This window comes from Piliocolobus tephrosceles, chromosome 3, assembly GCF_002776525.5.
Source record: "Piliocolobus tephrosceles isolate RC106 chromosome 3, ASM277652v3, whole genome shotgun sequence".
Taxonomy (NCBI): domain Eukaryota; kingdom Metazoa; phylum Chordata; class Mammalia; order Primates; family Cercopithecidae; genus Piliocolobus; species Piliocolobus tephrosceles.
In genome coordinates, this window is record NC_045436.1 from 96782246 (window position 1) to 96791415 (window position 9170).

Below are 9170 nucleotides of genomic sequence, written 5' to 3' on the forward strand. Positions count from 1 at the left end.
GTGAAACAGATTACTAGAAATGATGGGAAAAATGGTCATTTCTTCAGAACAGAAAATATATCGTTATTATTCATGTTTTCATAGACTGGTTTGCAAACTCTTAATGATTAGCCATAAAGATAAATTTTGTGGAAGAAGGCAAGGTTTATTGGACTTCATCTGTTATCAGATATTTATGCATATTATCATGTATCAGATATATATCCATAAGTTTGCACTATAGCAAATTTTTTATTATTTGTTAATTTTACTTCCATTTTCAGATTAGGACTCTATCTGTTGGCTATATAAAATTACTTCAAAAACAATATTTTTGTAAACTTTCAGTCCCATATAAAAGTAATTATACAAAAAATAATTTCAATCATGTTATAACTATGATCTATTTATTCAGAGCCTTTAAAGCATATTTTTTCATTATAATTAACCTTAGTAATTGAAATATTTCTTTATTGAAAAAGAATCATAAAACTATTCCTGTACAAATTACTTAATTATTGTTATCTTAGTCAAAATAGCATATATAATTATTATATTATGTATTTATGTAATTATAATTCATTTTTTTGGCAGCCCCTAAAATCTGTCTCTGTCCAAGAATACAGGCAGTGAAGAATTTCTGTCCTTTGTGCCTCCAAGAGTAATAAAATTTCTTTATTATAAGCCATCTTGAAACATATTCTTTGTCTAATTGAAAAACCTTAGTTTAGCTAATGAAAATGTTCTCATTAATTATCAAGAGAAACTATGTAAACATATTCATAAACAGAATAACAGCACTGGTTCAGTGTTATATTAGTAGCATGTAATAAGGTGTGTAAGCAGCAATGTAAATTATGTCATATGTAATACTTTTATACATTATAAAATGGTGTTAACAGAGCATACTAACATTTCTTCCCAATGATTAATTTGACAATTTTGTCACAAATGCCCTGTCATCTGCTCACCTACTGTTCATGACAGGTCTCTGACACCAACTCATAATTGCTTGGGAAAAAAATTAGCATTTGGCCTTTAGCAGCCAAACTCAGCTAGACTTATAAATGAAAGTTACTGCTCCAGAGTTGATATTTTTTTCAAGATCAGATAAACAAAATGTAATAAAATTCGATTGTAAGTAGAATGCGTAAGTGCATACCTGCATTGGAACCAAAACTCATAAAGCAGATATATGTCAAGCATGCCTCTAGAGTTATAAAAATTACACAGAGTTTGTTGGTTTATTTATAACATATCCACTATGGAAATAATTTCATATGGTTATCTTTGTAATTATCCATTTACAAATTACAAATCCAATTACCACTTGAAAACTTCACCTCCCACTAGAAACATTGTATACTTTTCTTTAATGACATAGTCCTATAATGATAATTTTTACTTATAATTTTAAGTTGTGAATTTTTTCTTTTATAAAAACGGATTTGTACTCACTTTGACAGCACACATACCAAAATTGGAATGGTACAGAGAAGATTAACATGGCGTCTGTGCAAGGATGACTCGCAAATTCATGAAATGTTCAATATTTTCATGAAAATGGCCATACTGCTCGAAGAAGTTTATAGATTTGATGCTATACCTCTTCATTATTTTTGTTTTTTTTTTTTCTTTATTCAACTTTCCGTGAAGTTAACTTTTTAAAATTTGATGTTTTAACTTATGGTCTACTGGTCATTCTTCAACTATGTCAATTATCCTCTAGTTTCCACTTCAGATGCAACTTATAATTTTTATATGAAATATTCTTATCAATAATTGTAAGGTTCTAAATATTTTCCAACTTTTATCATGAATTCTTTTTTCTTTTTCAGTTCTATAATTTCCTTTCTGTATTTTTACATAATAGATATTTAATATGTTTGTTTTTTTCATATTATTTTTGCTCAGAGAAGTTGTCAAGTACACTATTTTTACTTCACTTTGGAGCTTGCTGCTTGGCCTGACACATGGGCAAATTTCACAAATGTCACATTTGACTTGGAAAAACTTGGCTTTGTTTGCATTTATGAGTGGGATATTCTACACATAATAAGCTGCAAGATAAATGAAAAGTTTACCTCTTTTTGGTGGCTATGAATCTAGTCCTTCTATCTCTGACACTGGGGAGGGCAGTTGACTCATGGCTTCTGCCGCTATCCTTCATCCACCACTGCATTTGTGCCAAAGCCGCAATTCCCCCAGGAGGCTTCCAGGCTTCCAGGCAATGCCTGACCTATTCCTGTATCATGTTGACTTCCTCTACTACACAACTTTGACTTGAGAACTGCATTGGTTTCCTAGGGCTACTCTAACAATTATCAAAACGAGAGTGGCTTAAAACCATTGAAATTAATTCTAATCGATACTAGATGAAGAAGTCTGAAATAAGTCACACTGGGCTGATATCAAGAAGTCATCAGAGCCGTTCTTACTCCAGAGGCTCTAGGAAAGAATCGTCCCTTGTTTATTCTAGCTTCTGGTGACTGCAGTACTTCTTGACACTCGTGGCTACATCGTTCCAATCTCAGCCTCATTGGTCATTTGCTTTCTCTTGTGTGTGTGTCTTCTCCTTTTCCTGTCTTTGTGAAATCTCCTCCTCCTCTCTCTCAGGAGGATACTTACTAATTTCATTATACAAGATAATACTTTTATCTTAACATCCCTAATTTAATCTTATATTTTACCAAACAAAATTATATTCTTAGGTTCTGGTCATGAGGGCCTGATATATCCTTAGGGCGCTTTTTCAGCTGACCGCATGGACTCCATTTTAGCATGGACACAATCTTCTTAAAGCTACACTTCAGTATTAAGGCAATGACTCTCCACTCCTCCCTTCTTTATTCATTCCTTTCAAAGTTGGCAGATATGCGTTGCCATTCCAAGATTCCTCTGACTTACTTCCTTTACCCTTGCTAGTCATTTCCCTCTATTAATATTCTGCTGGTAGAGTATAGATTTTCTTAACCTTTTACATTGGCCAACTCAAGAACTGCCACAAAAAGCATGTTAGTGGTGTGGCCACAGTAGCAGAGATGGAGATTAGATATAGGCTGGGAGAATGCACTCCCATTTGAAGTTAATTGTACTTCTCAAGACCTAGCCACTTAGCCACAAAGACAAATGCTGAGCAGCTAATATGGCATTATTAATTGAGTAAACAAACAAACAAATAAAGCTTGATAATAAGTTGAATTCATTGGAAGTTTTCCAACTGAAAGTTTCAACATTTTATTCTCATGATGATAGATATCTACTCTGGCTCAGGGTTTACAATTTCAGCCCACAAATGTGCATCCAACACTATTTTCCATCTGATTATCAAATTTCTAATTCACAGGTATGGAACCTCATACAATATAGCATCTAACCAGGGACCCACCTGATTGTGAAGAAAGAGCAATATGGTAATGATTTGCATAGTGTCTGGAATCATAGACATTCAACAATTATTTGCTAAATTAATGAATTATGTCTTTTTTACTCATGTAGTATAATGTTATTAAGAGTGTTCATTGGCATAGAAAGTTAAATATAGCTCACTTTTGTTGACTCCAGGATTTATGCCATTTAATTCCCTATCTAAAAATGATTTTCCATTCTAAACTGAGAAAAAAACAAGAACAAAGAGCTTATTTTAATTCCCTAATTCAAATAGTTATTAGATGAAAGGTAGGGTTTATAACACAAGTTGTTGGACTGTAAGACCTCTCCTTTTACCTAAAACTTCTTACAGAAAACTTCATGAGCCTTTAATAGGTAGAAATCAAGACCGAAGGGTAACATATGCAATTTGTGGTGAATTATTCCATTTAGAGATATTCTTTGAAAATTCAGGCTTCTTCACTATGTTAGGAAAATTTTTAAATAATGGAACTGACACTAGTGACATTCCTAATATCATAACAAACAGAATCTTCAAGTGGAAATGAAAAAATATTATAAATAATTGCAAAAAAATTGTGATTATAAAGTTTTATAACTCTGGCCCAGGTAATTGGTCTTAGGACAATATTGTCTAAAAATAAAAACTTGATGTTGAATAAGTTATAATATAGTATAATTTCCAAACTACTAAAATTATTTCATGCAGTCTAGAACATTTTTTCATGTAAAATTTGTAATTTAACTATGCATTTTTGAAAAAGGTTAAGGAAGACTAAATTGTCAAGTGACCACGTCGTTTTACCTAGTATTCTATCAGGTGGTATGTACTTACTACTCATTTAGATACTATCTAAACATACCACAGTAGAGATAATGTTTCATAAATAAGCTAGACTGCCTCTTGTAGCACTATTCCTCTCCCAACAATCTTTCCCCAACTAGATTTATAATTATTTGTTAGGTTGGTGCAAAAGTAATTGCAGTTTTTGCCATTAAAAGTAATGTAATAAAAATATAAATAAGTAATATAAAATACAAAATAAAATATAAATAAATATAAAAAATAATATAAATATATAAACAAAATATAAAAATATAATAATGCAATAAAGTAATAAAAGTTAGGTTAATGAGTTTAAACATTGTCTTTACCACAGAACATTTCAGAGTCTATAAAATAAGAGTATGTGTGTATGTCTGTATATACACATTTAGATATACAATTGTAAGTATATCTATAAATACAAGTATGTCACTGTAAAATTATATGACCATATGTATTATATATAGTAATAATGAATAATAAAATTTATAAATAAATTCCATAAAGTAATATTTGTACTGGCCATTTAGAAGTCAAAAGGTCAAAATGAGTTGTAATTTTAAAACACTAATTTATATACTTTATGTTTTATATTTTGTATTTTTATAATTATAAAATAGTTAAGCAAAATACTTTCATTTTATAAAAGAAAAATATCTTCCCTAAACATGTTTTATGTAAGACTACTATGTGTGCTTCTTAGCCTCTTTCCTGCCGTCGATGTTTGATCTACCAGGATGTTTGTTTGGTATTTGTATATTTAGGTTGCACTTTCTCTATCTGCAAGTATTTTTTAGAGCAATTATAGTCACAGTCCTCTTCTCCCTTCTAAGATGTTCTTAGACTACCCTTGCTCAACAAAAACATGTTTGGTAGCAACCATCAGGCAGTTTCCCAGCAAGTTCTGTAGCTCTCAGGTGGCCAGGTACCTTGCCAAGAGCAGCAGGTGACCCACTGTTGCCCACACTCCAGAGAATTCTGCCAGCACCCCAGTGCACAAATTCTTGGTCATCCAGTGACTGAAGCCTCTCCTTCTCCGGTGACTTCTGAATCTTAGACTTGATGGGGCCTCTTCCAAATTTATTCCACTCCATTGTACTCTTTGTCAGAGCTAGAGCTAGTAGCTGTCCCCTACATTTGTAATCCTTGCATTTCTTAACGTTTTTGATGTCCCTTTACATAGTCAGTCTCCTTTTACTAATTAACAATCCCTATTTTTAATTTTTTTTTTTTTTTCAGATTTCAGCCTGGACCATAACTACTACAAAATTGAACATAGTTGTTCAATATTATTAAATTCTTCTCTACTTGAATTCTTAGGCAAGCATTCAAATACAAATTTTTATCACTGAGACCATTTGCTGGCTGTCATAGCAGAAATTAATTATTGAATGGGAATTATTTGAAGAACTACTAGTTTCCTTCATCTATAAGACTAATCCTCTGTCATTTTCATGATCAGCGCACCAACACTTTCTTGCATGTCATGTACTATTATATGACATATGGTACCATCGCTGACACCAGTATTTCAGATTGACTGCGAGTTTGTTTCAACTGTGTTTTAATATCAATTAAAAACATCAAAAGAGAATTCAAGATAGTTGTGAGCTGTTCATTTCCCTTGTTACGTGGTAAGGTAGGAGACTGGGGAAAGACACTTGGAGAAAAGGAAGCATACAATCTTCTGGGCCACCTTGACACTTAGGTGCAAAACAGTTTGAGAACAATTTACAGAAGAATTTTGATACTCCTATAACAGAATATATATCTTCTATGTGAATTCTGAGTTCTAAAAAATCTTAAAATAATCAGGGCTTATTGGAAAAATAAGGTAGAGCCAATCTACTTGAACCTACTACAACTCAGAAATAAAAAATAAATGCGCGCGCACACACACACACACACACACACACACACACACACACACACAAATTACCAAGGGCAACAGCAACAAAAACACTGAGAAGTTTGAGAAGTAACTCCATTAGCCAAGGTAGGAAGCTCACTATGGCTATAGATTTCCTACAGGGATAGAAAAAAATGTGCCCTCCAAAATGAAAAATAAAGTAGGAACACTAGCTTGTGGACCCTGAGATAATGCAGACGTAACTGTGCCTCTAAGCACTAGAAGAAGTATCAACAAGCTAGGAGCCTAGAACTATTCCAAGGATAGGGATGCGCACCTTTAAGGATAATCTGTTACAGGCATTCATTTTATGATGTTTTTGTAAAGAAAGAAAATAAGGATTATCTCTGAGCAGTAGCCAATCTTTCTCCTTTTCTGCTAAAGATATTTAGTTTCATTTATGATAATCTGGCTCTCTTTACTATAGAAAATAGTTTGTATTCCAACATATGTCCACTTCATTCAACATAATTTCCCCATTTTTCAATTGCTAATAAGTTAATTGGTATTTTAGAAACATGGCAGAATGTAATATATATGAAAGTTGAACACCTAGAAATTGAATTTCTCAAAATTCTCTACTTAGTTACCTTTTTGACAGCTTTACATTATTCCTAGAGATACTCATACGTCAGTTGGAAGTCTAATGGCTTATATTATTACTAATAATTACTCTATCATTTTATATACTGTGAGCGAAGACTCATGGTAGAAATTTATATGGACCATAAATGCAAAGCTTGATATATAAACCATACGGATAGGACAAATATGTTAACCATGTTTCTTTGTCTTTAACTAATTAAAAGATTACAGCAATAATCTTCCATTTAAAGTATAATGAATATATTGTATCCCATGGATTTTGTGCAATTTTTTGAGATAAAAGAATGGAAGAAGGAGGGAAGGATTTAAAGATGAAAAATTTTACAGTTTGTCTTTTTCTTGAATTTTTTTAAAATCAGAATTCCCAACTCTTAGAATACCTATAAACTAAAATGTATATAGACATAAATCATTTTTTAAATGAATAGGGGATATGGAAAATCATATATACACTAGTTGTAACAGAAAACATTTGAGATATGAGTAATTTTATTAAGTTTATTTTAGTTACTTCCAAAATAATGGAAAAGGAAATCTCTTAGGAGTTGCTCTTGGAGATAGTCTATGATTTTTGACAATCTGTAGAACACATCAGAATGAACTAATTATGTGTGAGATTAAAGAGTCTCACATGCATTATAAAAAGCCAGTCCTTATTAAAATATCAAGACTAATAAGCTGGTTAAAATTGACATTTAATGATAAAATGCCATCAGTCACTACTATAGACGATTGTGATTCTAGGGTTGCAACATACCTGGATAACTTCCTTATAAATCATTTTAATCACTGGAGAATTAATTTTTAAATAAAACTTTTAGACACAAGATTGATTATATCATCATTTATTTGAACATACTCTTGAACAGTCTTTGTATTTATGAAAATTATATATGTTACATTATGAACAATTTTATTTATTGTGTATGCTGTCTCTCCAAGAGGGCAATAGAATGTGTGTCTAACATTAATGGTAACCCCAGTAACAGCTAGGAGATATATTTATTACAATATTATAAGATTAACTCAGTGTCCTGAACAAGACAGAAATGTGGTGCTTGGATTCTTTCAAATGTCTACCTAAAATTAAGCATATATTCCAGTCACATTAGAAAAACATTAAAAACTAAGTCAGAAAAACCTAAGAAAGCACAATTAAACATACATCACAACTGAGTGAGAAAGTGAGAACTCTCTAGGCAGCCTATGTCTTCAACCTAATTTTCATTTTTATTTATATTTTTTATTTTGTGTGCTTTTTTTCTAATTCATCTAATCATTTGGATTAAAAAGGCTACATAACAAATGAGCTATTCAACTAGAAGGCATCACAATATTCACATCAAAAAACTGGTTTTATTGAATGACTAGCTACTGGATATATTTATTGATTAACAATGCTAAAACTTGCCCAGAAACTCCTGTTTCTCAGTTAAAGCTTTTATTTGGTAAATATGTATACAGTGGTATGACTATTAATAAAATGTATGATGTAATAACAATGTACAATTTATTTTTAAAATTGTAATCAACAAATACAGATCATATGTATTTACTGTGTACATGTTGTTTTGAAATAAATACACTGTGAAATAGCAAAATCGAGCTAATTAAGATACATTTTCTCACATACTTATTTTTGTGGTGAGAACACTTAAAATCTATTTTCTTAGCAATTTTCATAATACAATACATTTTTATTAACTATAGTCACCATATTGTACAATATGTCTCCTGAATTTCTTTCTCCTATTGCACTGAATTTTTTTTTTTTTTTTTTTTTTTTTGAGAAGGAGTCTCGCTCTGTCACCCAGGCTGGAGTGCAGTGGCGCGATCTCGGCTCACTGCAAGCTCCGCCTCCCGGGTTCACGCCATTCTCCTGTCTTAGCCTCCAGAGTAGCTGGGACTACAGGCACCCACCACCGCACCCCGCTAAATTTTTGTATTTTTAGTAGAGACGGGGTTTCACCCTGGTCTTGATCTCCTGACCTTGTGATCCGCCCGCCCCGGCCTCCCAAAGTGCTGGGATTACAGGCGTGAGCCACCGCACCCGGCCAATTTTTTAATATTTTGATCCACATCTCATCAGTCTCCTTCCTCTCCCCCAACTCCTAGTAACCACCATTCTACTCCCTACTTGTATGAGTTCAACCTTTTTACACTACACATATCAATGAGACCATGTGGTATTTGCCTTTCTGTGCCTGTCTCATGTCACTCAACATAATGTCTGCCATGTTCATCCACATTGTCATAAGTAACAGACCTTTTTTCTTCTTTAAGGGTGAGTAGTATTCAACTGTGTATATATAATACATTTCTTTTATCCATTTATTTGTTCATAGATACTTAATTTGATTACATATCTTGGCTACCATGAGTAATACAGTAATGAACATGGAAATCCTTCTAACTCCTTGACATACTGATTTCAATTTCTTTAAATATATACCCTGTAGT

General features: G+C 32.3%; 1 non-coding gene across 1 annotated transcript; it reads left to right on the forward strand.

The window, feature by feature from the left end:
• Positions 1 to 1429: 1429 nt before the first annotated feature.
• Positions 1430 to 1536, forward strand: LOC111547951. Its single transcript, XR_002733281.1, has one exon. It is a non-coding gene; the product is annotated as a U6 spliceosomal RNA (small nuclear RNA).
• Positions 1537 to 9170: the final 7634 nt, after the last annotated feature.